This window comes from Nomascus leucogenys, chromosome X, assembly GCF_006542625.1.
Source record: "Nomascus leucogenys isolate Asia chromosome X, Asia_NLE_v1, whole genome shotgun sequence".
Taxonomy (NCBI): Eukaryota; Metazoa; Chordata; class Mammalia; order Primates; family Hylobatidae; genus Nomascus; species Nomascus leucogenys.
The window spans coordinates 92,745,307-92,754,380 of record NC_044406.1 but is presented as its reverse complement, the minus strand read 5'-3'; positions in this window follow the sequence as shown (position 1 = coordinate 92,754,380).

Sequence of the window (9,074 nt, the reverse complement as noted above, 5' to 3'; positions counted from 1 at the left end):
GACAGGTGTTCAGTCATATCTCACTGTGATTTTAATTTGCCTTTCCCCAATGATTAGTGATACTGAACATTTTTTTCATTTATCTGTTGGTCATTTGTACCTCTTCTTTTGAGAAATGACTCTTCAGGCCTTTGCACATTTTTAAATCAGCTTGTTTGGTTTTTTTGCTATTAAATTGTTTGATCTCCTTATGTATTTTGGATGTTAACCCCTTGTCAAATGATCCTTACATCCTAATGACTTGAAATCAATATGTCAAAAATACATCTGCACTCCCGTGTTCATTGCAGCATTGTTCACAACAGCTAAGATACAGAATCAATCAAAGTGTCCATCAACAGGTGAATGAGTAAAGAAAAAATGGTATATATGCATGATGGAGTACTATTCAGCAATAAAAAATAATTCTGTCATTTGTGACAACATAGATGAAACTTGAGGAAATAATGGTAAATGAAATCAGCCAGGCACAGAAGGACAAAAAACACGTCTTCTCACTTATGTGTGGAGTTGTTACAGTGAACTCATAGAAGCGGAGAATAGAATGGTGGTTACCAGAGACTTGGGGGGAAGGATGGGAAGATGCTGGTCAAATTGTAGAAAGATGCAGTTTGACAGGAGGAATTAAGGATTAGTTAATGTGATGGATATGTTACTTATCTTGATCCAATCATTCCACACCGTACACATATATTATAACATTACTGTGTAACCCATAACTATATGATTATAATTTGTTCAAAAAAATCAAAAATAAATGAAATAAAATATTTCCTAATAACTGAAGAAAAATTATTTTAGAACGCTTCTGTTTTCCCACACCTTACCACTGCACCCACAATACAACCACATAATACAATGGATTATATCTAAAAGAGCTGCAAGATGCAGACTGTACCTAAGAAAGAGTTCCTAGGAAAGCCCAAAGAAAACATGAGAGACAAAAACAAAGACACTGGAGGAGTTTGTAGCTTCAGATATCTATAGGTATTGCATATTAAACACAGCCCAACTCCTAACCAGATTAGCATAAAAAATAGACACTAAAGGCTTATTTATCTTAGACACTAAGGCTAAAAAATAGACACTAAAAAATAGACACTAAGGCTAAAAAATACACATCAAAAATAGACACTAAAGGCTTGATTATCTGATATATCATGTCTAGATTTCTACAACAAAAAATTTTACAAGGCACACAAAAAAGCTAAAACACAAACTCTTCAGAGACAGAGCAAGCACCAGAACCAAAATTGGATATGGCACAGATTTTGGAATTATCAAGAAATTTGAAGGAACTGTGATTAATATGTTAAGGACACTAAGGGAAAAAGGAGACAACATGCAAGAACAGACTGATAATATAAGCAGAGTGATAGAAATTCTAATAAAGAATCAAAAGAAAATGAAGAGAGATGGAAATTCTAACAAAGAAATTAAAAGCACTGTAACAGAAATGAAGAATAGTTTTGATGGGCTCATCAGTAAGCTGGGCAAGGCCAAGGAAAGTATCACTGAACTTGAAAATATGTCAATATAAACTTTCTACACTGAAATGGAAAGAGAAAAAAATGAAAAGAAATAACATCCAAGAACTGTGGAACAATTTCAAAAGATGCAACATATGTGTGTGAACCCCGAATAGATGAGACAGGTGTAAGTTAATTTAGAAAGTTTATTTTACCAAAGTTGAGGGCACGCACCTGTGATAAAGCCTCAGGAGGTCCTGACTACCTGTGCCCAAGGTGGTCAGAGCACAGCTTGGTTTTATACATTTTAGGGAGACATGAGACATCAATCAACATTTGTAAGATGAGCATTGGTTAGATCTGGAAAGGGTGGATAAATGGAAGTGGGTAGGGGGCTTCCAGGTCATAGGTAGACAAGAGACAAATGGTTACATTCTTTTGAGTTTCTGATTAGCCTCTCCAAGGAGGCAATCAGATAATGCATTTATTTCAGTGCGCAAGGGGTGACTTTGAATAGAATGGGAGGCAGGTTGGCCCTAAGCAGTTCCCAGCTTGACTTCTCCATTTAGCTTAGTGATTTTGGGGCCCTAAGATTTATTTTCCTTTACCATTCATAATTGAAATATCAGAAGGCGAAAAAAGAGATAACAGATTGGAAAAATATTTGAAGTAAGAATGTCCAAAAATTTACAAAACTTAAAGACAGACCACCGACCACAGATCCAGGAATTTTAGAGAACAAGGAAGATGAATAGCAAAAAACTACACTTAGGCATATAGTACTCAAACTGCTGAAAACTAAAAACAGAGAGAAGTTCTTGAAAGGAACAACAGGACAAAAAAACACCTCACCCATAGAGGAACAAAGATAAGACTTATAGTGGGCTTTGCACCGTAAACCATATATGAGAGAACAAAGTCGGGTGAAATATTTGAAGTCTTCAAAAAAACCTACACCAATATAAATTTCTATGTCCAGCGAAATTACCCTTTTAAAGTGAAGGAGAAATTAAGCTTCATTCAAACAAACAAAAACTAAGAAATTTCATTGCAGCACATTTACCCTTCAAGGAATGCTAAAATATTTTCTTTAGAGAAAAGAAAATTCTATAGGTCATAAACTTTGATTCATGTAAAGACAGGAAGAGTGTCAGGGAAAGAATAAATGAAGATAAAATAAAATCTTATTTTTCTTTTTCTTAGTTGATCTACGGTTTTTAGAGTAATAATAATAAAGTATATTAAGAAATTATAATGTATGGAGACATAAAATGAATTGTACCAATGACATAATAGAACCGAAGAATTGGAAATACTCTATAAGATATTTGTGCTACAAGTAGCATAGTGTTATCGGAAGGTAGCTATAGATTAGTTTAGAATGCATATTGCAAATCCTAGGGATACCACTAAATGTTTTTAAAATAAATAAAATTTATATGCTATCAGAGGAGATAAAATGAGAAGCTGAATTAAGGCCAGGCATGATGGCATGTACTTTCAGCACTTTGAGAGGATGAGGTGGGAGGATTGCTTAAGCCCAGTAATTCAAGGATACAGTGAGCTATGATGACACCACTGTACTCCAGCCTGGGTGATAGAGTAAGATCCTATCTCCGAATAAAAGAAAAGAAAGAGTAGCTCAATTAAAATTAATGAATGTTGCAAAAGAGCAGGATAAAATAAAGAACAAGTACAGTGAAAACAGTAACGAGGATAGTAAATATTAATGTGACTATATCAATAATCACTTATAAATGTGCAAATACACCAATTAAAATACATAGATGGTCACAGTGAATAAAAAACAAGACCTGACCAAGTATTGTCTATAAGAAACCCACTTTAAATATAAAGGCTGAGCTAGGCTAAAAGTTAAGAGTTGATGAAAGATATATACTAATAAAAAGCTGGAATAGCTATTAATTGCAGACAAAGCATATTTCAAGACAAGGAAATTTATTAGGGATACAGATGGGCATTGCATATGATACAGGGGTCAATTATCCAAGAAGACATAACACTTTTAATGTACATTCACCTGACAATAAAGCATCAAAATACGTGCAGCAAAACTGATAGAACACAAATAGAAATAGACAATTCACTATTATATTTGCTTGGCTGGGCCTGGTGGCTTATGCCTGTAATCCCAGCACTTTGGGAGGCCAAGGTGGACAGATCACTTGCGGTCAAGAGTTTGACACCAGCCTGGCCAACATGACGAAACCCCATCTCTACTAAAAATACAAAATGTATCCAGGTGTGGTGGCACGTGCCTGTAATCCCAGCTACTCGGGAGGCTGAGGCAGGAGAATTGCTTGAACCTGGGAGGCAGAGGTTGCAGTGAACCGAGGTTGCACCACTGCACTCCAGCCTGGGTAACAGAGCAAGACTCCATCTAAAAAAAATAATTAAATAACATAAAAGTAAATATTTGTAGACTTCATAAAATCCTGTCAACAACTGATAGATCATCTATCAGTTGTAAAACATGGGTCAAAAAGTCTCAGGAAACATTTTAAAATATTTTGAGCTAAGTTAAAAGAAATTTTATCAAAAATTTGATACACTGCAAAAGTAGTGCTTGACAGAAATTATGGCATTAAATGCATATATTATAACAGAAGAAAGATCTACTATCTGTAATCTAAGCTTCCACCTTAGGAACTTGAAAAAGAAGAGAAACTTAAGCCCAAAGCAAGCAGAAGAAAATAAAAAATAAAAATTTGAGCAGAAATTATTATACAAATTTGAAAGAGGAATAAAAATAGAAAAAAAAATCAATGAAACCAAAAGCTGGTTCTTTGAAAAGATGAGTAAAATCAATAAACCTCTAGCCAGGCTAAGCATGAGAAAAAGAGAAAAGGCATAAATTACCAATGCAATGAATGAGATGAAAAAAATGAAATGAAGTGAAAGGAAATGAAATGAGAGGTCATCACTACTGGTCCCATGGATATTTAAAGATAATAACGGAACACTATGAACAACCAAATCTATGCCCCAAAATTTGATAACTTAGATGAAATAGGCTAATTTCTTGAAAACCACGAACTAAAAAAGCTCACACAGGGGGAAATAGATTACTTAATAGGCCTATATCCATTGAAGACACTGAATCAATAATTAACAACTTTCCCCCAAAATCACCAAACCCAGATTGTTCTGTGGTGTATTCTGCCAAACATTTAATGGAGAAATAATACCAATTCTCCACAATATCTTTCAGAAAATAAAAGCAGAGGCCCTCAAATTGATACATACTCCTGCTCCCTCCAAATGCATACATTTGCCTCCTTCCAATTTCCTAGAAAGTTGTATGCCTGTTCAGCCCATCTTCTGGAATTTACCTCCACAAATTATAGGGCTACATATACATCAGATTTGAGAACAAGAGCATCCTTCCATTCTGCGTCTTCCCATCTCTCAATATACAAACCCTGCCAAAGCTACACTCTTATTCAGTGTCCTAATCGTATTAAAAACTGTTCGACATTTGCTGTGTCTAATTCTTCTCCTCTCATTTCTCTTGAACCCAACTCCAATCAGATTTTTGTCCCCAGGATCCCACTGAAAATGCTTTTGTTAATGTTGCTAATTACCTCCATATTGCTATAGCCAGTGGTCAATTCCCGTTCTTCATCTTACGTTATGTATTAGCATTTGATACAATTCCTCACTCCCTACTCCTGGAAATACTTTTTTACTTGATTTCCAGGACATTGCTCATTATTGGTTCTTCACCTATAACATGGTCACTCTTTCTTAGTCTTTTTTGTTCCTCCTACTAATTTAAATCTCTACAGATTAGAGAGCCCTAGGACTAAATTCCTAGGCCACTTTTCTTCTCTATTTACTTCATCCCCATGTAATCTTTCTCACCTTGTGGTTATATTACGATCTATACAACTCTTCAACTGCCTGCTTGACATTTCCTCTTGGCTGTCTGGTAGACATTTTAAATTTAACACATTTGAAACCAGCTTACTGATCTACCGTTAAAGCAAACAAGAAACAAATCACAGCAACAAAAACCAGACAAACAAATACCATGCTGCATCTTTGATTTTCTTCATCTTAGTTGATAGGATTTTTTTTTTTGAGACAGGGTCTCACTCTGTTACTGAGGCTGGAGTGCTGTGGCACAATCGTAGCTCACTAGCGTCGATCTCCCAGGCTCAAGTGCTCTTTCAACTTCAGCTTCCTGAGTAGCTGGGACTACAGGTGCATGTCACTGCACCCTGCTAATTTGTTAAGTTTACTTTTTGTAGAGATAGGATCTTATTATGTTGCCCAAGCTGCTCTTGAACTCCCAAGCAAGCAGTCCTCCCAACTCGGCCTCCCAAAAGTGCTGGGATTACAGGTATGGGTGCCCATGCTCCTCCAGTTCATGGCAATTTAGTCCCTCTGGTTGCAGATAACACAAACCTTGAAATAATCCTTGACTTATCTCTTTCTTTTGCTCTTTAAATATAATTAATCTGGAAATCCCGTTGACCCTCCCTTCACAAAATATTTCAAACTTCTCACTCCTTCCAATACTACTACCCTGGTCCAAGCCATCATCATCCCTCAACTTGTTCATTGTAATTGTCTTTAACTGATTTTACTCTTACTCTTCTACAGTCTTTTCTCAAAAATCCAGAGTAATCTTTTTAATACCTAAGTCTCTCATATGTTTCTTTTGCACAAAGTCCTCTAATGACATCCATGTCACTTAGAATAAAAGCCAAAGTCCTTCAAACGGTCTACAAGACCTTGCCTTTCTGACTTCCTCTTGTACTGCTTATCAGTTCAATCAGTTATAGCCCCTCCGAGCTCCTTGATCCTTGAATATACTGGACATGGTCCCATCTCAGGGTCTTTGTACTTGCTATTTCCTCTCCATGGGATGCTCTACTTCCTCACCTCTTTCAAATCTGTTCTCAAATATCACCTCAAGGCGATTTACCCTGCCCATCCTATTTAAAATTGCAACTACTCCAGCATTCTTCCTCTGCTTTAGCATGCTTTATATTTTTCATAATATATCTTTAAAATAATGTATAATTTTAGTAGATTAATTTGGTTTCTTCAGTGTCTCACACTGCTAGAAAGTAAGCTTCATAAGGGCAACAGTATCTCTTGATCACTGTTATGTCACTGGCGTCTAATATTAGAGAGCCTAACAAATAATATATACTCAAAAAAAGTTGGTGAATTTTAAATCATGCTACACCTGGAGTGATTTCACGGCTATTCTTACCTAGACATAGAATACCCCTGAATTCATTCGTTTTTACCATTTTTATCTCACTGCCACTGAAGTCAGGTGATTGGTATTGCTAATTGACACTCTCTACCTATAAGTCCTAGTTTCTGCTGCCGTCATTTAGGGCAAACTTGTCCAATGCTCATCTTTATGGATCTCTTATATGTTTGAATGCCACTGGTCATTTCTGCAAACTCAGTACTACAGACCACAACTCATAGTTTACCATCATAGTATGCCTCTAAATAATGTATCCCTGCTCCTCCTGTGAGGCTTTCTTTCTTATAATCATGTTTTAGACTTAAGTTTCTAAGGCCTATTAGGAAAAGCCTTTTAATCATATCTGTATGCTACTTTAGAGGGGTCGAAGAGTAAATATATAAAGAACTCTTGTGCTATAATATCACACATTTAATTTTATTCCTGCAACTATTTCATCTCCTAGAACAAAAAAAAAGTGCTTCTTGGGAGTGGGTTTGGGGTGAACTGAAGACCGTGGACTGAGTATGCCTTAATGTTTTTAGAATGCCACATATTGTACCAATACTTACTCTTCTCGAATCTCAGTCTCTATTGCATGGTATGACTCGTGTTGCTAGACTCTATATTCTACCATGTTGTATTCATTTGCAGGGCACTGCAGTCATTTCTTTTGTGCTTTCCTCATATTATTTGACAGATATGCATCTATGCACAGCATGTAAAGTCTTAGTGTACAGATACGTCAAGTTATTTTCTAGGAGAGGAATTGCATATAACAAGGGTCTTATAAAGGATGACACTGCTAAGGTCTAGTCAATACAGACAGTCTCCTCCACCTATGTGTCAGATATATCTATGAAAGTGTTTGTGTGACAAAGTGAAAGCAGCTTTATTTTCATGAAGCCAGGATTCTTTTTTCTCAGGAAGATTGTGTCCTAACAGTATCAAAGAATAATGAATTCTGGGGTGTCTCTTCAGCCTTATCTGGGGAAATATTGTTCGAAAAAAGTCACTATACACTTGCAGACTGGTGGCACTGGGAAAGTAGGGTTCTGGTATAGTCGATAGGCTCTGAGACCTGACTGTATTTCACACCTTTAGTTATCCATCTGAGAAACACTTTATCCTTATAATAGTTAGGATCAGGATCTGCTGCAAGTGAATAAATAATTCAAAATTTCAGTTTCTTAAATACTTTAGATATGTATTTTTCTTTCATGTAAAAATCTGAAGCTTCACAGTTCACGGGTGACATGTCAGCTCTGATCAATGAAATCCTCAAAAACTTAAGCTTCTCCAGCTCATTATCCACCATGCCGAGTGCGGCCCCCATTCCCAGGTTGGAAGCACCACCTGCATTCCAGGAAGTAGAGTAGAGGGAAGGGTGAAGAAAAAGACACAAAGTGTAAACTCCAGCACTTTTAAGGAAAATTCTCGAAAGTTGTCACATAATGCTTCTACTTTTATCTCATTGTTCAGAACTTAATTACAGACAACATGCAGAGATGTTCAGAAATCTATTCTTTATTTGGGCAGCCTCATTCCTAGCTAAAAATACTATTCTTTGGATGATTGAATCTAAGAGCCAGAGCTATGGTTTGAATGACTGTGTCCCCTCTAAAATTTACCTTGAAACTTAATCCCCACTGTGACAGTAGTAAGAGGTGGGGCAGTATTAAACGATTAGGCCATGAAGGAGCCCTCATGGATGGTATTAGTGCCATATAAAAAGGGTTGTAGAAAACTAGCTAGGCTCTTTGTCCTTCTGTCTCTTCTGCCATGTGATGACACAGAGTTAGTTCCCTCCAAAGGATGCAGCCAGAAGGCACCATCTTAGAAGGAAAGGGCAGTTCTCACCAGATGCCAAATCTGCTGGTGTCTTGAGCTAGAACTTCCGAGCCTCCAGAACTGTGAGAAATAAATTTTGATTATCTATAAATTACCCAGTCTTTGGTATTTGTTATAGCAGCATGAATAAATTAAGGAAGCAAGTAACACAGGAAGAATGGAGGCTTCTTCTGCCACAGTCCTTCTCAATTAAGCTACTTTTCAGTCATATATATGTGTAAGACAATATCAGTGTGCATGTGTGTGTGTATGTGTGTGTGTCTCTAGTAGCCTTATGAGAGAGGCAGTATCTGATGAGATAATAGCTAAAAGCATGGACTTGATTCTGCTCAATTTTGCTGTGAACTTCAAACTATTCTAAAAATAAAGTCTATTTAAAATTTTTTTAAAGCATAGACTTAAGTCAGCACACCTCAGATCTAAACTCCAATTCTTCCACTTATAAGCTCTTTGACTTTGGGCAAGTTATTTTACCTCCTCAAATCTCAGTTTCCCATCTGTGGAGTAGAAATAATACTGCC